The sequence below is a fragment of the Cyprinodon tularosa genome, unplaced genomic scaffold, assembly GCF_016077235.1.
Source record: "Cyprinodon tularosa strain WSP-4 unplaced genomic scaffold, ASM1607723v1 ctg66, whole genome shotgun sequence".
Taxonomy (NCBI): Eukaryota; Metazoa; Chordata; class Actinopteri; order Cyprinodontiformes; family Cyprinodontidae; genus Cyprinodon; species Cyprinodon tularosa.
In genome coordinates this window covers 2,035,779-2,049,219 of record NW_024039407.1, presented here as the reverse complement: position 1 = coordinate 2,049,219, position 13,441 = coordinate 2,035,779, and the positions used below count along the sequence as shown (strand labels likewise).

Below are 13,441 nucleotides of genomic sequence, written 5' to 3'. Positions count from 1 at the left end.
GAATTGAATTTAATTGTATTCCAAAAAAAAAGTATAAAAAAGTTTCCTATCCAGAAAGCTGTCTCAATTCAAAAACTCAAAAAAATTTTCAACTCATTTTGAATTGAGAAAGTTCTCTGAATGGGAAGCGAAAAGTCTTCAAACTTGGAAAACAAAGTGGAGTTGTTGTTTTTTTTGGAATGACTATGACCTGGATACCTGAGAATCTTCACCAGCAATAGAATAGAATAGAAACAGCTTTTTTTTTCTAACAGTAGGTCAAGTCAGGTGTAACGGGGGCCAAAATCATAGGTGGAAGACAAAAGACGAACACACAATACTAGACAACATGAAATAAGAAAAGCTTTAAAAGTGAAGCTGTAGAGCAGAAAAGAAGCAAAGCATCACAGGAAGAGTTCCTGTGAAAGAAGATATTCAGTTAAAACTGAAAAATATTGGGCCTATTGGGAGAAGCAAATATTATAAAATAGAACAGAAGCTGAGAGGAAGGCTCTAGGAGGCTCTCCTTTGTGCATCCAGGATGCAACAGTCTTGTGTCTGAATGAGCGCTCCCGCCTACCAAGCTTATCTTCATGCCTAGTGTAGACTGAAAAGCATGTTTAGTGAAATAATCAAAATCTGTTTTGACTTTATGGAGACTGGAATGTTGTGGCTACAGGGGTGCAGATAGCAACTTTTAACTGGGTGGGACAGATATGCCAATCAATAATTCCTACACAAGTTTGGCTACTGCAGGAAAATGCAGCCTACATCACATGTTTTCATTGCACTGTAAATGGTCTGATTTTGATCTTTTGATCCCCCAAAAATTGAGTGTTACCGATTCAGATACATTTTGGATATTTTCAAAGCCTCCACTGTCTGAACAGTCATGTTGCATTTTATTAATCTTTCGTGTTACTTTCCAGGCTCTAACTAGACACCAACACACAGCAATAGCAGTTAGCTCTCCATAAAATACTGTTGTTAACAGCTGCAGTGCTTTCTTCTTACCTTTTTTTCATCTCGCTATGATATGGTTCTATTATAGGCTCCTATTTTTTAACAGCTTTCTAATAAAAACAAGGAAAGATGCCCGCTAGTTTCTGTGTTTTTCTTTTTGTTCATTTTTCAATGGTTTTATTTTGAATAAGACTACTGAACACTTCTGCAAACAGTCACCAATAATTCCATAAAAAGTGCGCTACTCTCTGACGCCTCCTGCTATCTGTGCTTCAGGTCTTAAACTATTCAGTTAGTCTGATGGTGGTCTTTTTAATAGTAGTATGAAGGGCTAACTAAAAAAAACAATTGAACTGACCAGGCAGAGGTAATTTTCTTGTGGGTTTAATGAAAGGTTAACTGAACAGAGAGCCAGGAAATCCAAAAATCCAAACAAGAAAACAAAGTCAAAACAAACCAGAAACCATGGAGACATCAGGGGGGACGAGGAGGAAGGCTCAGAGAGACGGAGTTGGAGGAAGTTAGACGAGAATCCAGCACTGAAGAACTGACAGAGAAAGTATTCAAGGAAGACTGAAACAAGGAGACGACTAATGAGCAGATTGGGAGCAGGTGTGAACAGGGCAGAATCAGGAAACGAGCTAGGGAAAAAGGAGAACACAAGAGGGTAGCAGAGGGCAACAAACAAAAACCTGAAGACTGAAAATAACCAGAAAACACAACAAAATAAGAACCAAACCACTAAGACTAGAAAACATGGAGCAAAGCAAAACTGAATACTCAAAAGAAAACATAACAGAACCAGAACTATGACCTTAACTGAGAAATAACCAGAGAACACAACAAAATTAGAATTAAACCACTTAAACTAGAAAACAAGGAGAAAAGCAAAACTGAATACTCAAAAGAAAAACATAACAGAACCAGAACTCTGACATAATCACCCAAAAGAACATCATGCTATATTGAAAATAAACCTAATCAAAAGCATTTAATGTCATCAATGATCATCATTCCTAATCAATGACTTCAACAAAAGATGAGAAGTCATATCTGCAATCTGTAAGGGGCAATCACGCTGCATGTCCTCGCAACTCATTGCTTTGAGCGCTGTCAGCTGTCCGTATCAGCTCTGTGTTTATTATAAATAAAGATCAATGTAAACAATGTGTAGAGTGTAGAATATTCTCACTGAGCAGTTAAAAATTGTAGCCCACTGTACACTGTGCAGCGCCTACTCCTTTTGGTGTCTTATACACAGAGAACCTATATAAAACAAATACAAAAACCCAACTTAACCACTGATAAAGACAGACAAATACCCATTTATTAGTCTTTGTGGAAAAAAAAACACCATCATGTTCATGAATGGCATCATAGCGTTTGGGATGGTGGGAATTTATTCAATTTTAAAGAAGAAAATAGATTTAGCAAATTATTAATTTCAGTTAACAGCAGCATCATATTAAATGAGTTTTACATTCTATTAATTAAAAAGTAGAGATACCACTGCACCCATTAGCTAGCTGCATTCACCAACATTCAGAATGCTTGCATGTAGCTAAAGATGTACATTAGAAACATATTCAGTCAAGTTTACCTATTTATGATGTTTCTTCTTTTTTTAAGGGTTCGTTGTACACCAACAATAATAGTAGGTTGTCTTCTTTTTGGTGCTCTTTTCATGTTTTGCAGTACAACCACTCCAACCCATGACTATATCAAAAGTACAGCAAACTAGGCTTGGTCAAAAGCGGATACTGTATGTCCTGATTCCTGGCAATTGTTCTGGTTTGATTCAGGATTCAACACATCTGTCAGCTCTGCCCCGTTTCCAATCAGCCTCCATCTTATTCACCTGCTCACCTGACTATATAACCAGCTATCAGGCCAGTCACTAGTGCCAGATTATTACGATCCATGAGTTTTATCCAGCATTCCTGTATATTTGTCTGCCTAATTCTGACCGGATTTTGCCTCCTGCTTCTCTAAGCCAGGCATAAATTGGTTGAACAAGAATTAGCACCTTTCCCACATGCAAATCGGTCGCAGTAAATTAATGGGTCGGCTCTTTTGATACTTAATCCTGCAACAATAGAATAGTCACTCTTTATGTCACATGTAGGTCACATTACTGCCAGATCTATAGCATGAACTGATGAAGCCAACTCCTAAAGAATATTTTTTCAAGTTCTTGCCTTGTATGGCCAATGGGGGACCGATCAGTAGGGGTGTCAACAATGATCGATTCAGCGATGCATTTCAATGCGGGGCATGCACGAATCAGCATCGATGCGGCAACGTGCCATAATCGATTATGTCACTGTTTATTTTCTGGCCTCAAATGGACAAGTTTCAATTACTTCCGGGGGCATACCAACAACAATCAAGATGGCTGAGGCGGAGGGAGATGACCGCGATAGACGGGTAGGCCTAATTAAAAACGCACCAAAAGCTTGGAAAGCGGATATCTGGGCACATTTCGGATTTTACAAAGTCAATGGGATTTTGATGCATCGCAATGCATCGTAGAATCGAACTGAATCGTTACCTGGTGAATCGTAATTGAATCGAATCGTGAGGGCAGTGCCAATGTACACCCCTACCAATCAGGGTCACAATAAATTTCGATGTTCCCCGTCCCAAGCACCATCTGTGCTTATGTGCGGCAATGTTTTATGCAGTGGTTCAACCCACCATAGAGTTCCCAATGCAGAGATCATATAAAAATACCACAACTAAAACCATTACTTTGTAATTTTCATCTTTGCAGAAAAAAAAGTCCAGCATTTTCAGAACAAAGTATTTGTGTTTTATTTCTGCATTTAAATGTGGTCAGCACGTATATTCCTAAATATATCAGGTAAAACAGAACTCTCTTTAGATAGTGACTATGCTGCTCTGTCCTCCTCTATGTTACCATACTTTAATCTGATTCTAAACAATATTAATAAAAGAATTCCTAGAAGAGGTGAAAATGTCTGAGCAACAGCACCCCAATCGTCCCTCCCCTGAGGAGTAGGTTAATAGGTAACTATTACTATATCATTACAACATTTAAACCCTACATTTACATTTTTTTTATTGATATAAGATAAGGTGAGATTATGCCTTCCTCTTATCTCTAATTAAGAGTGTTAAAGTAATAAGTGTTAAAAAATAAGTATTAAAAACAATGTGAAGAAAGGTGCTTATGTTTTATTTTCTTTATTAAGGAGGTTAAAATGCTGCGATGGACTGTCGATCTGTCCAGGGTGTATCTGGCTTCATTCCTGTGGACAGCTGGAGATAGGCACCAGCCACCCTTGCGACCCCATTTAGGATAAGCATGTCAGAAAATGGATGGATGGATGGATGGATGGATGGATGGATGGATGGATGGATGGATGGATGGATGGATGGATGGATGGATGGATGCATGGATGTTAAAATGAACATGCCACAATCCTTAGTCTAAACAGAAGACCCTGAGGAACTCCTGACATAAAGAATTAAAATATAAAAGCCATACATTTGTTTTCAACCATGCTTCAGCAGGATGATTAAAAAAAAATAACTTAGGGATCAGGCCAGGGCAAAACTGATAGTGCCCTTAACTAAACATATTGCTGTAAAACCTCTAGGGGTAATCACTGCATTCAAACAAATTCTGTAACTGTCAGTGAGACTTCTGCACTTCTCAGCAGCTGTTTTAGCAAACTCCAGTTTGCTCAGGTTTGATGGGGAACCTTTTCCAGACTGCATGTTTCCGCACCTTCCAAAGATGCTGAATACAATTTAGATAAGAGCTTAAAGAAGGCCACTTCAGACTAGTCTGTTTTCCTCTTAGCCATTCTTGAATATTTTTAGGTGTGGGTTTGGGGCCATTATCCTTTTGTAAGACCCATTACGAGTAAAAAACTAATTTAGCAGACTGATACTAATATTGGATTGGGACATCCCCAGTTGCTTGTATGGTTTTCTTGCCAAAAAAAAAAAGTATGAAGAGATGACAAAGTCCTCAATGGGTCTCTTGTACTAAGACTGGCATTTAAAACATTAGTATGGCCAACATATGTTACATTTTAAAATTTCATTGGGATCCTATATTGGTTTTGGAGTCTTAAGCAACTTTCTGGTTGATTTATATGTTCTTCTTTTTTATGCATACATTAACAGTATATTTTTTTCTAATCATTTAGCCTCTGATGTGCATTACTATTCTGAAAGCAGTTTTAAAATCAAACTTTGCTATAGATTCTGCTTTTTGTTTGGAATGGTGTGATGCAGTCAATGCATACTCTGTTGTTAGGTCAAATCCATAATCCAACAGGTTTACCCACTGCCACAGGTTGTCTCCCCCCCCTGTTCTGATACTTATGTTCCCTGTCTCACAAGTGCAAGGCAGCTTAAAAAAAAATCCAATTAATCGTTTGCCACAAAATAGAGACCACAGCTGATAAACACAAAATAAAGCTTAAAGGGCTTAAATGTGCATCTAACATTGGTTATGCTACAGGATTTAGGGAGATGGAGAGGAGGGAGTGGTGGAGCGAACCTCCATCGATCAGAGAATGTGAGAGAGAGAGGGAGAACATGCAGCTCCTCTCTGCGTGCTCAGCCCTCCGGACTCTCCTCTCCTCCTCCTGCGTCTTTCTGCCAGCTGATGCTCACTGGAGGTGAAGCTGTGTTTCTCCTGCTTTCATCCCGGTATATTTTGCTCGGATCGACCACTGATTTTTGTTTTTGTTTGTTTTTTGTCATTTATCTTATTTTTTTTTTTCCAAGACGGTCTTTAACTTGCCACCTCTGAGGACGGCGCGGGTGATCATTTTGTTAAAAGAAGACAAATCCTGATCGAAAGAGCTGTCAGATCTGTAGCAGAGTGCACAGCAGCAGCGAGAAACGAGCTGCAACTTCCCGGGATTGTGTCCCCTGCACGGAGCTTAGATACTATCAGCACCGGTAAGGGCGGATTGTGCGCAGCCCCCTGCAACAAAGCTATTTGATTTCTTGCTCTCATACAGTCTGTGTGTCCCGGACCACTGCGGCGCGCGGCATGAGGCACGCGCCCCTGCGTCCGTTTATTCCTGTCACTTTGTTTACGTTGCGCGCTTCTCCAGGTAAAAGGTTGGCACAACAGAGATCCACAGCGCGTGACACAACCATAAAGAGTTAGCCTACATCTGAGCGCTCGTGGAGCAAATCATGTTGGCTCCCAGTCTATGTGGTGCGTTTAAGTACTGATCTAATTGCTCTGGTGTTTTTTTTTTTTTTTCTGACTACCCTGTTGAAGGGGGGTGGGGGGGGGGGGGGGGGGTGGGGTGGGGGGGGCTGGAGGTGTTGACTTTGAGCACCTACCAACTCACATTCCCTGCCTTTTAAATTAACTGGGTATGTTTTTGTGTCGCTTTAGTGTGTGGAGAGTAAGTGTTACAACTTTAGGCAGATTGATGTTTGTGTCAAATTCCAAAATTCCTCAAACACAAGTTATACTTCAGTCTCATAGAGTTCTTGTTTATGAGACCCACTCACTTTATGTTTTAGAGTCAATATGACAAGACAGATGAATTATATATATATAGATTTAAATGTATGCATACATTTATGTAAAGTCCATTCTAACAGATTGACTGCTGACTGATTAAGTATGTGATGACCGTAGAGAGAAACATCTACCCTTTGAAGGAAAGCAAATCTAGCATCTTAGAATAAACCCAGTAGTACTTTCTTTTTATTTAAGAAAAAAAAAGAACCCAATGCAGCCAGACACACTTTGCTGAACAATCTAAGACTTAAAAAAGAAACTACAAGGAGTCAAGGGAAAACAAGGACATGACAACGGCTGTCAAACTGTGGACCACCTTGTGTTCTGTAGCCTGGGGTTGGTTTTCATATACTTTTCCCACTTGGATTATTTGTTCAACACTGTTCACTTGTTCAGCATCTATTCCTTCATGAACTCAAAGCATAACGTGTGCTGATTTATTTTGTTTTGGAGTCATTAATTAATTAGAAATGTTCCCAGAAGGGGACACTGTTTTAAATATTAGATAGTAGTAGGGCTGCAACTAACGATTATTTTGAAAATCGATGAATCGGCCGATTATTTTTTCGATTAATCGATGAATCGGACACAAAATATTTTTTTATATTAACCTCTTTATTCCAAAATAAACATTTTAGACAGAACAAACAAGCACACAAGTACAGGTTTCTCATTAACTGTACTGGTGCAATATGAAAAATAAATGTTTGTGTTAAAACTACGCAAACTTACATGAGAAATGTAGCTGTACATCCACAAAATATAGGGTACTTTGTTTCATAAAGCGCAAAAAAATACATTTTTGTTTTTTAAAGCCCCTAAGGGGTTCAAACAATAGGCCCCCCCATTTGAACAAATGAGGTTTTTTTTTAGACTAGAAGAGTTCTGCCTTTTAAGACAGGAAAGTATAGCAGTTAAAGTTGCTACTTGAGAAAATACTTAACCATAGAGATAAAAATAGCCCTGTGATTCAAATTATAAATTGTATTTGGAATAAAAATGAGAGAACTAGGGGTGCTAAAAAACACATCCTCCAAAGGCAGATATTTACATGGAAATGTGGCAGATAATTAATTGACATATTACTGATCTTGCTGGATTTTATTCTGCTTTACTTCCATAAATTGCAGGATCTTCTTTACTTTATCTTTGCCAGAAGATTTAAACTTTAAAAGCCTTGCCCTCATAATTTGCCAATTTATTTATTTATAAAGAAAATATAAACGCTGCTTAAGCTAGGGTGACCAAACGTCCGTATTTCCCAGGACATGTTCGTATTTCACGTCCGGTCCTGGGCGTCCCGGGTTTTTTTTAGAAAGTGAGGAAATGTCCTGTTTTTTTAAATTACCTTCATTGGACCATTAAATTTACAGACGCTAGGGCACTGCGCACGACACTGCGTGTGACGTCACCCCTGAGCCGCGCCAGTGCGGGCAGCCCCGTTCTTAATCAGAATATAGATAGCGTGGTTGTCAGTACGCCAACAACATGCAAAGGCACAAATGTATGTTTACCAACAATTTACAAAAGAGTTTCCCCGCTTTCAGACCGGGTCGAGACAAACGGGAGGCCTTATGCACAGTGTGCAAAGCAGGCACATATGTCTCGGTGTCCAATGGAGGTGCAAGGGATCTGAAAAGCCACCTGGACTCCGAAAGTCAAGATATTCTATTGATATGTTTGTTCGTTTTTGGTACATTTTGAGTTATTTTTGCTACAAAAGAGTTTTTTTGTTAATTAGCTCATTTGTTTATTTTTTCCAATAACCTACAGAACAGACATTATTTCGTTCATTGCTGAGGCTGAGTATCATCTGTTATTGGGAGTTGAGAGTTATTGTTAACTTTTATTGTTAAGTGAGGGATGTTTAGATGAGACATTATTTCTTTCATTGTGCTATTCATTCATTACAGGAATTGTTAAACATTTTTAATAAATACATTTTGAATAAAATTATCATTTGTTATTGGAGTTATTGCTGTTGATTTTTATTGAAAAGCATTTTTAATAAATCAACTGTTAATATCATGTTATTGTAGGATTACCTAGGCCTATGCATGGGAACAGAGATCCCCCGCCGCCGCCCCCCCGCTCCAAGGTGTCCTGGTTTTTCAAAATGAAAATATGGTCACCCTACTTAAGCTAATTCAAATGAAATTAAAAGTAAAATAAGAAGCCAACCTTATCACTGTCTGTAACCTACTAACAAGCTAAGGAAAGCATCAGATGAGCTACCTGAGAAACTAACGTTACGTTTCCCCTCTTTAAAATGAAACAAACATGGTTACTCATCCTGCTGATCAGCTCTCTTCACTGCCATTGAAGGCTCCAACGTGTTTTCTTTTCAGGTGCTGCGTCATAACAGTGGTGCTTCCGCGCCATGTTAATTTGTTTTTACAAAAGTTGCATGTTACGACTTTTTTTCACTTTACAAAGCGCAGGCTATTTTAATTATTGTAATCAATTTGCGCCGTCAATCCCGGGGCATGCGCGCTTCATTTGCAGTCTGGACGCTGAGGGTGAACTCCTCACTAAAATCCTGCGGCTCTGACTGCAGCGCTGAGAGGGATTCCTGTGGGAGAGGGAGAAAGGCGTTGGGATGGGGGAGGCGCCCCACGGCAGCAGCTGCCGCTGGAGGACAAGAGTAGGAACGATACATGCTTTCACATAAGAGTCTCCAAAAGCCGCCAGTGACACCGTAAAAAGTCGCCAGATTTGTCGCTAGTCGCTTTTTAAAAAAATAGTCGCTGGAGGGGTCTGAAAAGTCGCTGAGTTGGCAACACTGCAACTGCGGCGCTGACTCGCTCCGCCATACTTTTTTTTTCTTCCCCGGGATGACGGCGGCGGCGGATGACGCATTAATCGCGCGACACAACTAATCGATGATTAAATTCGTTGCCAACGCTTTTAAAAGTCGATTTTTATCGATTTTATCGATTCGTCGTTGCAGCCCTAGATAGTAGCTAATTGAACTGTTGATCATTTTTAATTATTTTGAATTACATGTAGGCTGCATGGTGGCGCGGTTTGCAGCCATTGCAGCTAGAAGGTCCTGGGTTCGATTCTCCCTGTGCATGTGTTGGTTCTCTTCAGGTACTCTGGCTTCTTCCCAAAGTCAAAAAACATAACTATTAGGTTAATTGGTGTTTCTAAAATTGAGTGAGTTTGTTTGTGTGTTACTTCTTTCTGTTTCCCTGAGATGGACTTACCACTTTTCCAAGGTGGGGAACAATGACAACAAAATGGCCAAATACTCCAGAATACAAGTGTTTTTTTTTTTTTTCAATTGTATTCTTTTTCTTTAAAGCTTATTACTCTAACCCAATTTCAGTTTATTCCACCTCCGCTAATTGTTTACTTTCTTACCAGTTTTACGGTACTTTTAAAATATCATTGGTTATGATTTCACTTAGCAGACAGATAATTACATTTCCTTAAAATAGACTATAAGAACATATTAGGACATTTTTTCATACCATGCACTAAAAACACCTCCCTGGTGTTGAATGACTTCATGCTTCGTCGCTGCAAAATCTTGCAGTATACATCACCATTTTGAGTGTAAAAAAGGATGAAAAATAACAAATGGCAATGGTTTAAAATGAGCAGTTAAGCAATTAAGTTTTATGAACCTGAAATCAGGGATACCCTGAGTTTTCTATTTCACAAAGAGAGTTTATTCAACCTTTGTTTCTGTTACCATAGTAATATTCTCACTAGAGATAACCTGGTTGGGAGCTGGTTTTCTTCAGCAAACTCAGACTGTTCTGTCTCAAATCCAGTTGTTTTATTTCCTGATTTATTCAGGAGGTTTTTGGCATTGTTTTGTGCATACAATAATAAAAATAAATTATTCACTAGATCCGTTAAACACGTTAGGTTTTTAAAAGAAATATATTTCAAGTCCTTTTGATGAGGATCGTATTAAAGAATGATCCACATTAATTCACAGAGAATTAAATATTTATAAGGAGATGATTCTACTGCTCAGTTTACAGAATATGAGATTTATTTATTTTTGGCTTGTGTAATATGAGTGACATGTGGATCCTTTTATTTATTTCTTTTTTTATGGTACATAAAGAAATACTGAAATTATTTTTAGATTACACATAAATAAATTAATCAAGTCCATGGGGGGAAAAAAGTTAGCTCAGGGTTAGGATTAGGATTCATTCAGTGATAACAACCAGCTGAGCCTACTGGAGGCACAATCTGAATCCATTCTATGGTACTGATAAATGCCAGTAACAGCCTTTTATTGGGGTGATAACATCCAAAGTGGATTTCATGATAACATGCCGCCAGAGGATTTCACCTATGTAGAATGCATTTATCCACTACTATTCTAACAGTTATCTAGGGTCCCCCATGTTGGTTACAACAGTCTATGGCAAGTCATTTTCATTTGTATTAGTTTGACTGAATATTTATTTCTGATATCTATAAAAAAACATTATTTCCTTATCAAATTGACCATTTCATACAAGCTTATCCTCTTCACAACTTGAATAAATATTATGGATGTCAGGAAATGAATTTCAGAACTCCTTATTTCTATTGTTACTGACATATTTTTTATTATTTTGACTATGAAATGTTTTTTGCAGTATCATACTTTTTATATCAAATCAAACTGATAAATGTGAAAATGGCCTCTTAAAATGTGTAAACATTTCGACTTATATAAGTTTTGGATTTTTACTAGTACAAGTTTGTTTGTTTTTTACTTCTGAGAAACTTCTGAGTTTCTGCTGTAAAAAAAAAAAAAAGTTTAGAAAGTTTGTTAATATAGTCCTGACTATTATTGTGATTTTGGACGAGGAATAGTCTTTTTTCAGTGATCTACAGATGCAACAATAGAGAGTAGAGTGCTTCTAATAAATGTTAAAACGGCCTGCCAAAATAAAAATACAACATATAAACCTATGCATTAACTGAAGCAGCAATCTCCCACGCCATCTCCCTTTCTTTTGCACCTGTAGCGCTATTGCTTGTTCTTTTAAATTGTTTCTACAATTTAAAAGAACAAAGTTGGGGCTCCAGTTATAATGGATTTTCATACTTGTTACCCGTTACTTGTTAAGTCTGAGTAGACCTACTTAAAGTTAATTGAAGTAGTAGTAAGTGATTGAAGTAATTCACAGCAGCTTTTGCGAAACAGAAAAAATTTAGAGTTTTTGGTTTCACATCTTTAGGCTAAATCAATTGAGAGTTGAGGATTTAAGAGTATATGTTTCTTAAACCTGCTTTGTCAAAATTTACCCCAGGCCAATTAGCAGTCTAAAAACAAGTTACAACAAACTTGTGGTTAAACCTGCAATTTTTTCTGCATGCAATTATATTTTCAAAGCAACATTTCTGTATATTTTCCTGTAAAAAAAACAAAATAATTTGTATACAAGATGAAAATTGCAATTCCAAATAAATCGCATCCTTTACATATTTATAAGCATATTGTGTAAAATGTATTCTCTTTTGTTTAAGAAATATAAGTATTTCATATGAAATATTTATCATTGTGCTTCTCTGATGTATAAACAGAATATACATCTTTAAAAATAATTCTAAATCCACTGTATATATAAAGTTCTACAGTATATTTATCTAAATAGTACTTCCCTCTTTGTTTGTCAGCCTGATGTCAATGTACTTTTTAGATAATAAGCTAGCTAGGAAACTAATAGTGTTTTACTGTAGCAATGTATTTTTGCATCTTTAAGTATGCTGTATTTCTGTGAGGTGGGAAAATGTTTTAAATATGCAGAAGCCTGGAAAGCTCTCTGACTTAATGCTGATATCCTATTTATTTTATTAAATAAATTTCTAAGTAACAATGACATTGACCACTTTTGTAATTCATAGTCTATTAGGGCTTCAAGACGTTCCTGGAAGAACAGCACAGTTGTTTTTAGGACTTTTCTACAGTTATATTCACAACCCCACCCAGGACAGAGGCAGAATAGCAAGTAGCGAGTTGAGCGATAATGTCCTAAGATGAATGTGTTTTCAATAAAACCCTGGCTTGATATTTTCAGACCCTGATATTTGCCATTTTTAATGTTAAACATTTTATATCTTTCTTAACCTCATTTAATGCTGACATATTTAGCAGGTTTTTACACATATATATTTGAAACAATGTTATGAAACCCATTATAATTCAATAGCTTACAGTTGGCAGCCATTATATTAAGAAAATTAGACCTTGTGTTGAATGCTTGAGTAACAGCAATCAGTTCTTATTCCAGTTCTTTGTTTGCAGTTTGACAAACGAGAAAAGAAACAACCTTCAATAGGTTTCATTATTTAAGATGGCAGGTTTGATTCTGCTGGCTCCTAATTTGCATTTTATGTCTTACTTTTGCATTGGACAGGATTGAATGCAACTGGATCTGAGTCTGAAGCTGAATGGATTAGAATAAGTAGTAAGTGGATTGTTGTGAAAGAATTCAACTTGACCAATTGGATTGGTGTAACTGGATTTGAATTTGACCTGCATGTTTTTTGTAAAGTGCCCCAAGAGGACTCTAATTGGTTTTATTCTAAATAAACTCAGCTGGAGTGACTAGCTTTTTCGTGTCTGATAAGTCAGTGGAGCTACAGAACCAGTTTGCATTGTTGCTTGCTGAGGGTTGATGCAACAAACTGCTGCCTCTTTGAAAGCTCCAGTACCAACTTCAAACAAAACAACAATTGAAATTTTTCTTAAAGACTCTGCATAACATAGAGACATGAGACAGAAGCTGGGATTGTCTTTCTTATTTAACTTTCGGCATTAAAAAAAAGCTATAAATATGCTGGGAGGCTGAAAATAAGCAGAGACTGCGACTTCCTCAAGTTTACCTGGACTGTTTGGGCTTATTAATAACTGTTTGTGTTACATGTTTCCTCTCAGGAGTTTCTGAGCGGAATCAATGTTTTATGCCTTATGCCTGAAGATTCATTTTACTGATAACATTTGTTTATATT

At 37.4% G+C, this 13,441-nt stretch overlaps 1 protein-coding gene across 2 annotated transcripts in view; it reads left to right on the top strand.

The window, feature by feature from the left end:
* The first annotated feature begins 5,496 nt into the window (after positions 1–5,496).
* oprl1 (opiate receptor-like 1) overlaps positions 5,497–13,441 on the top strand; it is a 114,829-nt gene continuing 106,884 nt past the window's right edge. For both annotated transcript variants that reach the window (XM_038309401.1, XM_038309400.1), the window contains exons 1-2: positions 5,497–5,631; positions 5,710–5,886. The gene's annotated coding sequence lies outside the window, so the exon portion shown is untranslated. The remainder of the gene's footprint in view (positions 5,632–5,709; positions 5,887–13,441) is intronic.